General features: G+C 38.3%; 1 non-coding gene across 1 annotated transcript; it reads right to left on the reverse strand.

Annotated features, from left to right (window-relative positions):
- Positions 1-3,835: 3,835 nt before the first annotated feature.
- Positions 3,836-3,917, reverse strand: TRNAS-GCU. The gene has a single exon. It is a non-coding gene; the product is annotated as a tRNA-Ser (tRNA).
- Between the last annotated feature and the right edge of the window lie 5,420 nt (positions 3,918-9,337).

Here is a 9,337-nt window from a genome sequence, read left to right on the forward strand (position 1 = left end):
TTAGACGCCGCGAAATCCATGGTGAAAATGGCGTGGGCGGAAGCTGTCGCCGCCGACAATTTACCCCTAAATTCATTTCAGCCCTAGCTTTCATCTGCGATTTGGTGACCCTAGGTTCTGAATTTGGGGGTAAAAGGTGTGGGAGGAGAATGAGGGTAACTAAGTGGAAGGTTTCCCGATTGGAAATCATGAGGCAACGAGAGAATTGAAGTGGAGGGTTTCCCAATTCAGGTCTCCACAGCTGGCTATTCGATGAGGAGGAGGATAGGTACGCACTGTTTACCTTCAAATTCGAGAAGTAGAGCGTCGGAGATGACGGTGGCGGCGACGGCTTCCGTGGTAAGATGGTCAACGGGTGCAGATTCGGGTTTGAAACGATGCAGGATTGGTACACTCTGTTCTCTATTGACGCCAGCCTCGCTGCCGGAGACAGCGCGTCGGATCCGCCGGCTGCGGCGGAAGACTCACTGCACATAGAAGAATGCCCGGTGAGGTGCTGCACAACGTGAATTGGGTAAAGAAGAGGTTAAAGTGAAATTACAGTTATGTCCATGGTATTAACTATAGTTTGAGAGAAATTTGACCGGAGGTCCAAATCGACTACGGTTGAAAGGTTTGAGGGACCCAATTGAATGAAATTGACAGTGGGGGACCACATTACATATCAGGCAACAATTGAGGGACCAAAAGTGCGATTTTCCCTAACTACAATAGCCTGTGATTGCACCATTACATTACGCACATGCCCATGCCTTCCAAATCAGACTAAGCAGAGTTTCCCATCCACGATCTCAAAAGTGGTAAACAGTTCTCGCTTGCAACAAATGGGTCTTGTTGCACTGGTGTTGATGAACCACTCGTACTAGTTGGAGCCCACCAAGTTCACCTTAGTCACCATAGCTAATAGGCTGATCAATGCCTCCTTCTAATTGCTTTGCTCTAGCATGTTGGCTTGACAACTCTTGTTCTTTTTCTTTGGATCCTTTCAATCAAATGACTTGTGACCGATCTTGCCACAATTAAAATATTTTGTGTGAAACTTGTTCTTGGAAATCTAATCTCTCCTTTAAGACCATGTTTTTCGTGTACTTTTTAGCATTCTCGGTGAGTTTACCATTTTCCACAACGTTGACCTTAGTGCCACCTGTGACATGAATTTTGCCATCTGTCATCATGTTGTCCTCATTAATTTGGAGCTAGAGATTCAACTACTCTGGGTTTATGTTCTTCCGCTTATGCTTAAGGCAGTTCTTGAAATCCTTCCAACTTGGAGGCAACAAGTGGATTATAGGCATCACTTAGAAGGCTTCGCTCACCACCATGCATGTCTTTGTAATGAATCTTGTTGAAGATTAATTGAATCTCTTCAATCTGACTTAACGCGGTTTTAGAATCCATCATCTTAAAATCAAGGAATCGGTCAATTATAAATTTCTTTGTGCCGATATCATCTTTCATTTGACATATATACTTGTTGTATACATTCTACTTCGTATCGTGCAGACCGTTAAGCATGTAGTTTCGGATAAGGTAGTCAGAAATTAGAATGCTTCAAAGCCTCAACGGCACTTATGGATTGCACATCCATTTCTTGTTCTTTCACCCTAGGAACATCTAGGTCAATAACCGTGTCAAGCCAAAAGTTGCTAGGTCTTGGAACATGCAATACCATTACCATTCCCACCATTTGATCCATTATTAATAATATTATTTTCGTCCCCATTATTATTAATCGGCAATACGGAGGAAGACATTTCATCAAGCTAATAAGGTTTTAAGCTTCTTGGATATAATTATGAAATTCAAGCACAAACGAAATATTCAAGTTACAAATTCGAGTCGTGTGTTACGCATACTTAAAATCTTATTTCATATCTCCCAAAGGTGGTAGGAGTGTTGTGACCTAGGTTTCTCAGGATAAAATAAATTTTGACTAAATAGTTGAGCACTCAAACTATTAGGGGTGTAAATGAGCCGAGCAGCTCACGAACCGCTTGCGAACGGCTCGGTCAAAGCTCGGCTCGAGCTCGGTCAAAATTGAGTTCGAGCCGATCTCGAGCGGCTCGTTTAGTAATTAAGCTCTAGCCGAGCCTAGATATTCTAGGCTTGTGGCTCGTCGAGCCGCTCGCGAGCCATATACATATATATATATATATATATATATATATATATATATATATATATATATAATTCATAATATAATATAATAATATATAAAAATAACAATTAGAAATTAAAATTTTGAACTCAAAATCCCTAAAAGATTTCTATTATTTATGTATGGATAAAACAAAGTAGTTTGAATTTTAAATCAAAAGCATTAAATAAGTCAAATTCAATGTCAAAATCGAGCTCGAACTCAAGCTCAAAATCGAGCTCGAGCTCGAACTCGAGCTCAAAATCGAGCTCGAGTTCGAACTCGAACAATTGAGCTCGAGCATCAGTTCTCGAGCTCGAGCTCGAACTCGAACTTGAGCCGAGCTTCCATTAACAAGCTCGAGCTCAAGCCTACCCAGGCTCGAGCTCAGCTCGACTCGTTTACACCCCTACAAACTATTAAGTCACGGAAAACAAGAACAATGAAGAACACATGAAAAATTTTGAGATCATGTGGGAGCAAAAGTTTAAGAGAGTATAGACTCAGTTTCAAAGAAAAAAATAATTTCATTTTCGTAAGTATGCAAATCATCTTCTCAAACAGCATGCTATATATAGGAGAGGATAATCAAATTAGCTTTAATCATGGCATCATATTCTCAAACACCATGCTGTATATAGGAGAGAATGGTCAAATTAGCATTAATCATGGCATTAACTCTAATATAAAATCAGTAACGGCATAATAGATCATTTAATATGGAAATAACATAGAGGTTACCCATGTTAATTCTTAAAATTTTAAATTGGAATTAATCGAAATTAATTCCTAAACCTAACCAGAATTAATGCGTTCCAGAACATTACACTGAGAAGTGAAAGCTAAGCTACCTCTCGACGTCAAACGAGAAGCGACCTTCACTTCTCGGTTATAGCCAATTAAGAAGTGCTTCTCGGTCACAAGTGGTTGAAAGATGCAATGTTCTAATTAGTTGGAAAAATTCTTCGATACGCTGGCATAACATAACCTGCATTGGTTGCCAATCAGACTCATTATGGGATTTGATTTGCACCCCCATCCCCCACCCCCTCTTGCGTGAAAGAGAGAGGATTTATGCTATACAATTCAAGCTCCAAGGGAGCTGTATTTATACTAGTACAAACTCACTTCCATGTTCCAATGTGGACAAAGACTTCTTCCAACTCAAATTGGTATACTTTAAGAATCAAATTTTTATTCATTCATTATCCATTTTGAGCGTACAATATATTAATTTATTCATCTCACTTAGAAGAATGTGAATCCACTTTGACCCAACGGCCAAACCCAAATCAAAAGTAGACTCCACTGATATTTGTACCACAAAATAATCACTTACAATGTTACTTTTGCTAAAAAATTTCAACACTTGAAATTCTTAATATTTTTTTAATGGTATGACGAAAACTGTCCTTTAGATATGCTTCAAAATATCGCCAGTTTCTTTGAAATAAATATAAAACATAATTTTGCTTGCTAACATTATTACTATTATTGTAATACAACTAATTTTTTTTATGACATTCTAATTAATAATATGTGTGAACATTTTTTAGGAGTAAAAGAGCACAAATAAAATTTTCACTTTTCTTAAAATTTATAGTTATGTTTACGATAATAAATTAGAACCATGAAAGGAGTTTATAATTGTAAAGGTCTCAACATAAGGACTGCCACACTTTGTATTTAAGATTAATTCATCGCCTGAGAGATTCAAACTCTCGCGGGGAAACCCCATATACTTAGCAGGCACACGCCTTAACCACTCGGCCAAAGCGACTTCGTGTTACGGTGTGGTATTTTATTGTATAAATTAAACAAAACAGCCTGTGATTGCACCATTAATAACGTTGTAGTTGTAGACTTGTAATTACTTCATTTATTATTTTTATTGTTGTTTGATGGATTTTAGTATGCCAACTCAATGTGAACCAAGTCATAAATTTTAAATTAATAAAGTAAGGATAAACCTTTATTTTACTCAGATCTTTTGGACAGTTCCATTAAACCACGCCACCAATGTTCCTATCAAGCCTATGTTTCCTATATCCATTATCTTAGGACTGTATTCTGTCCAAACTAATATACTTTAAAAAATAAAATTATAATCTTTAAAAGTTTGAAATGATCTGATTCAAATTTTTAAATTCTTTAAACGTTGGGTGGTATTATATTAAACATTTTAAGAGTTTTTATATTAAGGGTCTGTTTGGCGAACCTAGCTGAAAAGCTATAAGCTAGGAGCTGAAAGCGGAAAAGGAGCTGATAGCTGAAAAGATATAAGTTTGGAGCTGAAAATTGAAGAGTTGATAAGCTAGCTGTTATGGTTAAAAGTGTTTGGGAAAATGAACTTTTTGATAAGCTGATAAATGTAAAAAGACTAAAAATGACATCTTCATAAAATTTAAATTAGTTTGTTTATATATTAAAATTTAACATTTTGAAATAAAACTATTATCATAATCATGATCTAGCATCTCATAATGAAGTAGCAATATTGTTACAAATCTCATGATGATGGTGGTGGTGGTGATAATAATAAAATTTGCGGTGAAAGTTGCGGATAAAGGAGAAGAGAAAAGGGTTTTAATTGAAAAGGGTAAATTATGTCATTTCTTTAAAATAATAAGGATAAAGATGGAAAAAAAGTTAGGAAGCTAAGAGCTTATTTTGAAACGCTACCTAAGGTAGCGTTCCAAAATAAGCTCTTATTTTAAGTTAGGAACTTATTTTGGAAGCATTACCAAATAGAGCTTATAGCTTATTAGTAGCTTAAAATAAGCTATAAGATCATAAATAAGCTCTGCCAAACAGAGCATAAGTTTTGTATCGTTTTGTTTTGTGTCACATTATCTCACTGTGGAGGAATAAAAATCATTTCCTTTAATTGACATAACTGATGCATCATCTTATCTTCTCCCAAAAAGTTGAACCCCCATCTTTAAGGGCCGGTGTAATAAAAGTATTTGGGAGAATGTAAATCGTGATGACTCAATGACTCAACAGACAGGATCGGTGCGTACAAGGAATCTGCCTACTTTGGACATAATTCACAGCCGCTGTCGAGATTCGAACCTTAGTCTCATCTTTTCTATAATCACATTTGGTCATGTTCAAATTGGATGAGTACTACACCATTGGTCTGAAATGCAGAAGGAGATCCAAGAAAATTGCTTACTTAATTTTGACCATAGGGCTCCCTCTTCTCTGACTAATCTCCAACCTATTTTTGCCAAAAAAGCCAGATTCATATCTTTAAGACTTCTGATACAGAGGCCTCCGTCTTGTTTTGGCTTGGTGACCTTGTTCCATGCAATGAGGTGGGTTCCATTACCCCAAATAAAGCTTCGATTTTTCTTGTCAATTGACTCACAAATCCCTGCGGGCAAAAGAACCAATTGCATGGTATAGAAATGTATAGCACTCAGCACACTTTGGGCAAAGACGATCCGTCCCGCTATTGTTAAGTGTTTTCCTTTCCCATCCCTCCAATCTCCCATCAATTTTATCTAAAAGCGGGGTGAAAAGATTTTTGGTGATCCTACCATGGATGGAAGGGACGCCTAGATACCTCCCCAAATCATCCGTAATTTGGATTGTGGATGGTGTTTATTTGTCTATTTTGATTCTTGTTTCTTAATATAATATGATTTGTTAGTTTAGTTCCTAAGTTGTGTGCAAGATATATTGAAAATTTACATAGTAATGGAAATTAATGTTTCAGATGAATTATCATGAAAGCTTAAATAATATTTGGAGGTGTGGAGTTATAAATATTATTTTAGTTTGGTAGAAAGTAAATTAGGAAATATGAATTTTAATCAATGATTTACACGATTCATTAGTTTGAATGATTCGTTGGGGTTAATGAATTGTCGGTTTTAACGAATCATTATTATTGATTGTATTAAACCGTGCGTACGAATTGTTGCTAAACAGTGATAGATTTTGTACGATTCGTGCGTAACGAATCGCACGAATCGTTGGCCTTGAATTTTTGCATGGTAACATCAACTCGTTGGTTCATCAATTCGGTGGAGTTTAAGCATGCATCGATTCGGGCTTTGGTTTTGCTGCTTGTGTAACATAAATGATTTAATTCGTTGGATTTATTTTGGCTGCTTTCGTGTAAGTATACATATATATTATTTATTTATTATTTTGCATGGTAACTTCCTATAATAAATAATAATGGTTTTATTAGGATCGAATCCACCATAAACCGGGTACAGGAGTAGGGCGCTAGGCCCAACACGATGCATATAGAAATCCGAGGTACATGCCCAAATACAAAGAACAAGACCCACAGGATGGGCTATAGCTGACTATGCTACTGATTGGAATCGAACCCAGGTGACTGGATTGAGAGTATGAGATTAAGACCACTGGACTAGTGTGCCTGTCGTGTATGAGTTGCCCCTAGCTAGGGATCCAGGACCCCTGTTTATAGCATACCCCCCCCTTCTTTGGCGTCCACGTGTCCCACACTGCCACTCCCAACTCCGCTTGTTTGTCGCCATCTACATCACGTTCTCCGCCTTCCCAGGATTCTCACGCCTTTGCTACCTTGCTCGCACCCCCCGACTCACCATGCTCGGCGCACCCGCCCGCCCCCTGCGTGCGAGTGCTGCCCGAGACCGACACCCTGGCGCGCCGGGCGCGCTGGGTGCGCCACGGCCGGCCGGGGCCAGCGCGCGCCCCGGCCGACGCCCTTCTCGGCCACTAGCGCCGGCCCCCCGCCCGGGGCCGGCTATAGCCCCCTCCAGCGCGCCGGGCGCAAAGGCCGCGCGCTGGGTGTGCCGGGGCCATTGCCCCGGCCGGTGCCTCTTTGCGGCCACCGGCATCGGCCCCCGCCCGGGACCGGCTATGGCTTCCCCAGCGCGCCGGGGCGCTAGGGCCACGCTGGGCCGCGCTAGGGTCGCGACATCCGGCAGGCGCCCCCGTCCGGCCGCCGGCGCCAGGCAGCGCCGGCGGCCCCTCCTGACAGTTGTTATATTATAGACCACGGTGCATAATCGATTATGCACCGCGGCCCATATACGGCGCCGTTTCTTTAAGTAAAGAAACGGCCCGCCGTTAGAGTTAACGGAGTCCGTTTGTTTGGTGTATTAAACACCAATTGACACTACAGTATATCCAAACCGACACTGCAGTTATATCAAAATGATACTGTAGTTATAGTGAAATGAAACTGCAGTGTATATAAACTGAAACTGAATAACATTTCACATATTTGAGTGTATATTGTACAATGAAGCTGTAATTATATCAAAATGATCATGTAGTTGTGTTTTAATAAAACTATAGTGTATATAAAATAAAATTAAATAACATTTTCACATATTTGAATCTATAAATATCGAATGAAACTATAGTTATATCGAAATGAAACTATTGTTGTGTTCAACTGAAACTGCAGTGTATACAAAATGACACTGAATAACAGAGTTACTTTTTGCAAAAGGGTGCGAAACGGCGGAAATAAACACTGTTAATTTTCATTTTAAAAAAAAACGCGCGGTGCATAATCGATTATGCATCGCGGTGCATAATATAATTTGCCCCCTCCTGACCCCCCGGCCCAGTCTTCTTGCTTCCCCTGTCGGCCCAACAACGTACGCTCTCTATGCCTGTGGCCCACCTCCAATATCCCCATCACAAGTCCCCCACTCCTTTTAGTAGGGGTGGAAATAGGTCAGGCCGAGCCAGGCTTTTAAAATTTAGGCCTGGGCCTGGGCCTGTATGTAGGCTTTTTTTTAAGCTCATGCCTCAGCTTGCAGTTAGCCTAGCTTGGCCTGAAGCCTTTTTAAAAGCCTATTTACTAAATAGGCTTTTAAAAAGGCTCCAAAGTAGGTTCTAAATAGGCTTTGAGCCTATTTAAATAGGCTCAAAGCCTATTTAAAGCCTTTTAATATATATACGTGTAAAAAATAATCATATTATTAAATTACAATTAACCAATAATCATAAATGACAAAACCAAGTTCATACTTTATAATAAAATGTCTAACAACAGAAGTTTAATTAGGAGTTCATAATACAAAAATCGTACTAAGTTTGATAACTTCAAATCATAAGTCCTCAATACAAACATGAAACATTAAACATAATAACAACAATAGTATTAAAACATAAAATGAAATAAGTCATGGCTTCAACATAATCTCCTCTTGTCCAGAATCTCCCTACACAATGAAAAAAATTGAGAATAAATATTACAAGTTCAAGTGTTCATAATTCATAAATCAAAATATTAAAGTAACAAGTAGTAATATAAAATATTAAAGTAATAAGTAAATTCTTACCTTTTGTTTTTTCTTCAGCTCATACTTGTTACGAAGCCAATCCCCACCACAAATAATAGCTTCCCCATCAATGAACCTTCCCCAGTACCAAATGTGGATTATTACTTCCCCATCATTAAAAATTATTACTTGCACAATACAAAATTTTATAATTTTACTTGCACAATACAAAATTTTATAATTTAATTGCACATTACAAAATTTTATAATTTTACTTGCACATTACTGCTTCTAATATATATATATAAACAATACTTGCAGTAAACATGAAACCTAAATTATTACTGCTTTTATGAAACCTAAATTATTACTATATATATATATATATATATATATATAAACAACACAAAATTAAAAATTTATATGTAATTTATAAGAAGACTACACTAAACAGTTTATATTACTAATTGGTAAATAATACTCCCTTTCAAAAAAAAAAAAAACACAAAATTAAACACACAGAGCAGATTTATAAACAATACTCCGTTCCGTAAGTTCATACACAGAGCAGATTAATAAACAAATTAAACACAAAATCATTACTACTTTTATATATATGAAAACAACACAAAATTATTACTGCTTTCAAAAGCCCATCTGAACACTCAGGCAGCCATAAATCTGCTCTAACCTCTAAGAGCATTCGCATAAACATATTCGCATTTCGCAGCCTCGCAGGCAATACTTCTTCAGGAAAGTATAAACGTATATTTAAAAAACTACACTAACCGCCTCGCCACCTGGCCGGTCGCCGCCAAGCAGATAACAGAAAAGCAGTCGCGACTCGCTAGTCCTGCTCTCCGCCCGCCTCGCCGCTCGTAGCCTCGCCTCGCCGAAGTCACCGCATCTTGTTTATTGTAGATTTGTAGTCGATTCAGCGATTTGAATGTAGTAG

Source organism: Ipomoea nil, unplaced genomic scaffold, assembly GCF_001879475.1.
Source record: "Ipomoea nil cultivar Tokyo-kokei standard unplaced genomic scaffold, Asagao_1.1 scaffold1101, whole genome shotgun sequence".
In the NCBI taxonomy this organism is placed as follows: domain Eukaryota; kingdom Viridiplantae; phylum Streptophyta; class Magnoliopsida; order Solanales; family Convolvulaceae; genus Ipomoea; species Ipomoea nil.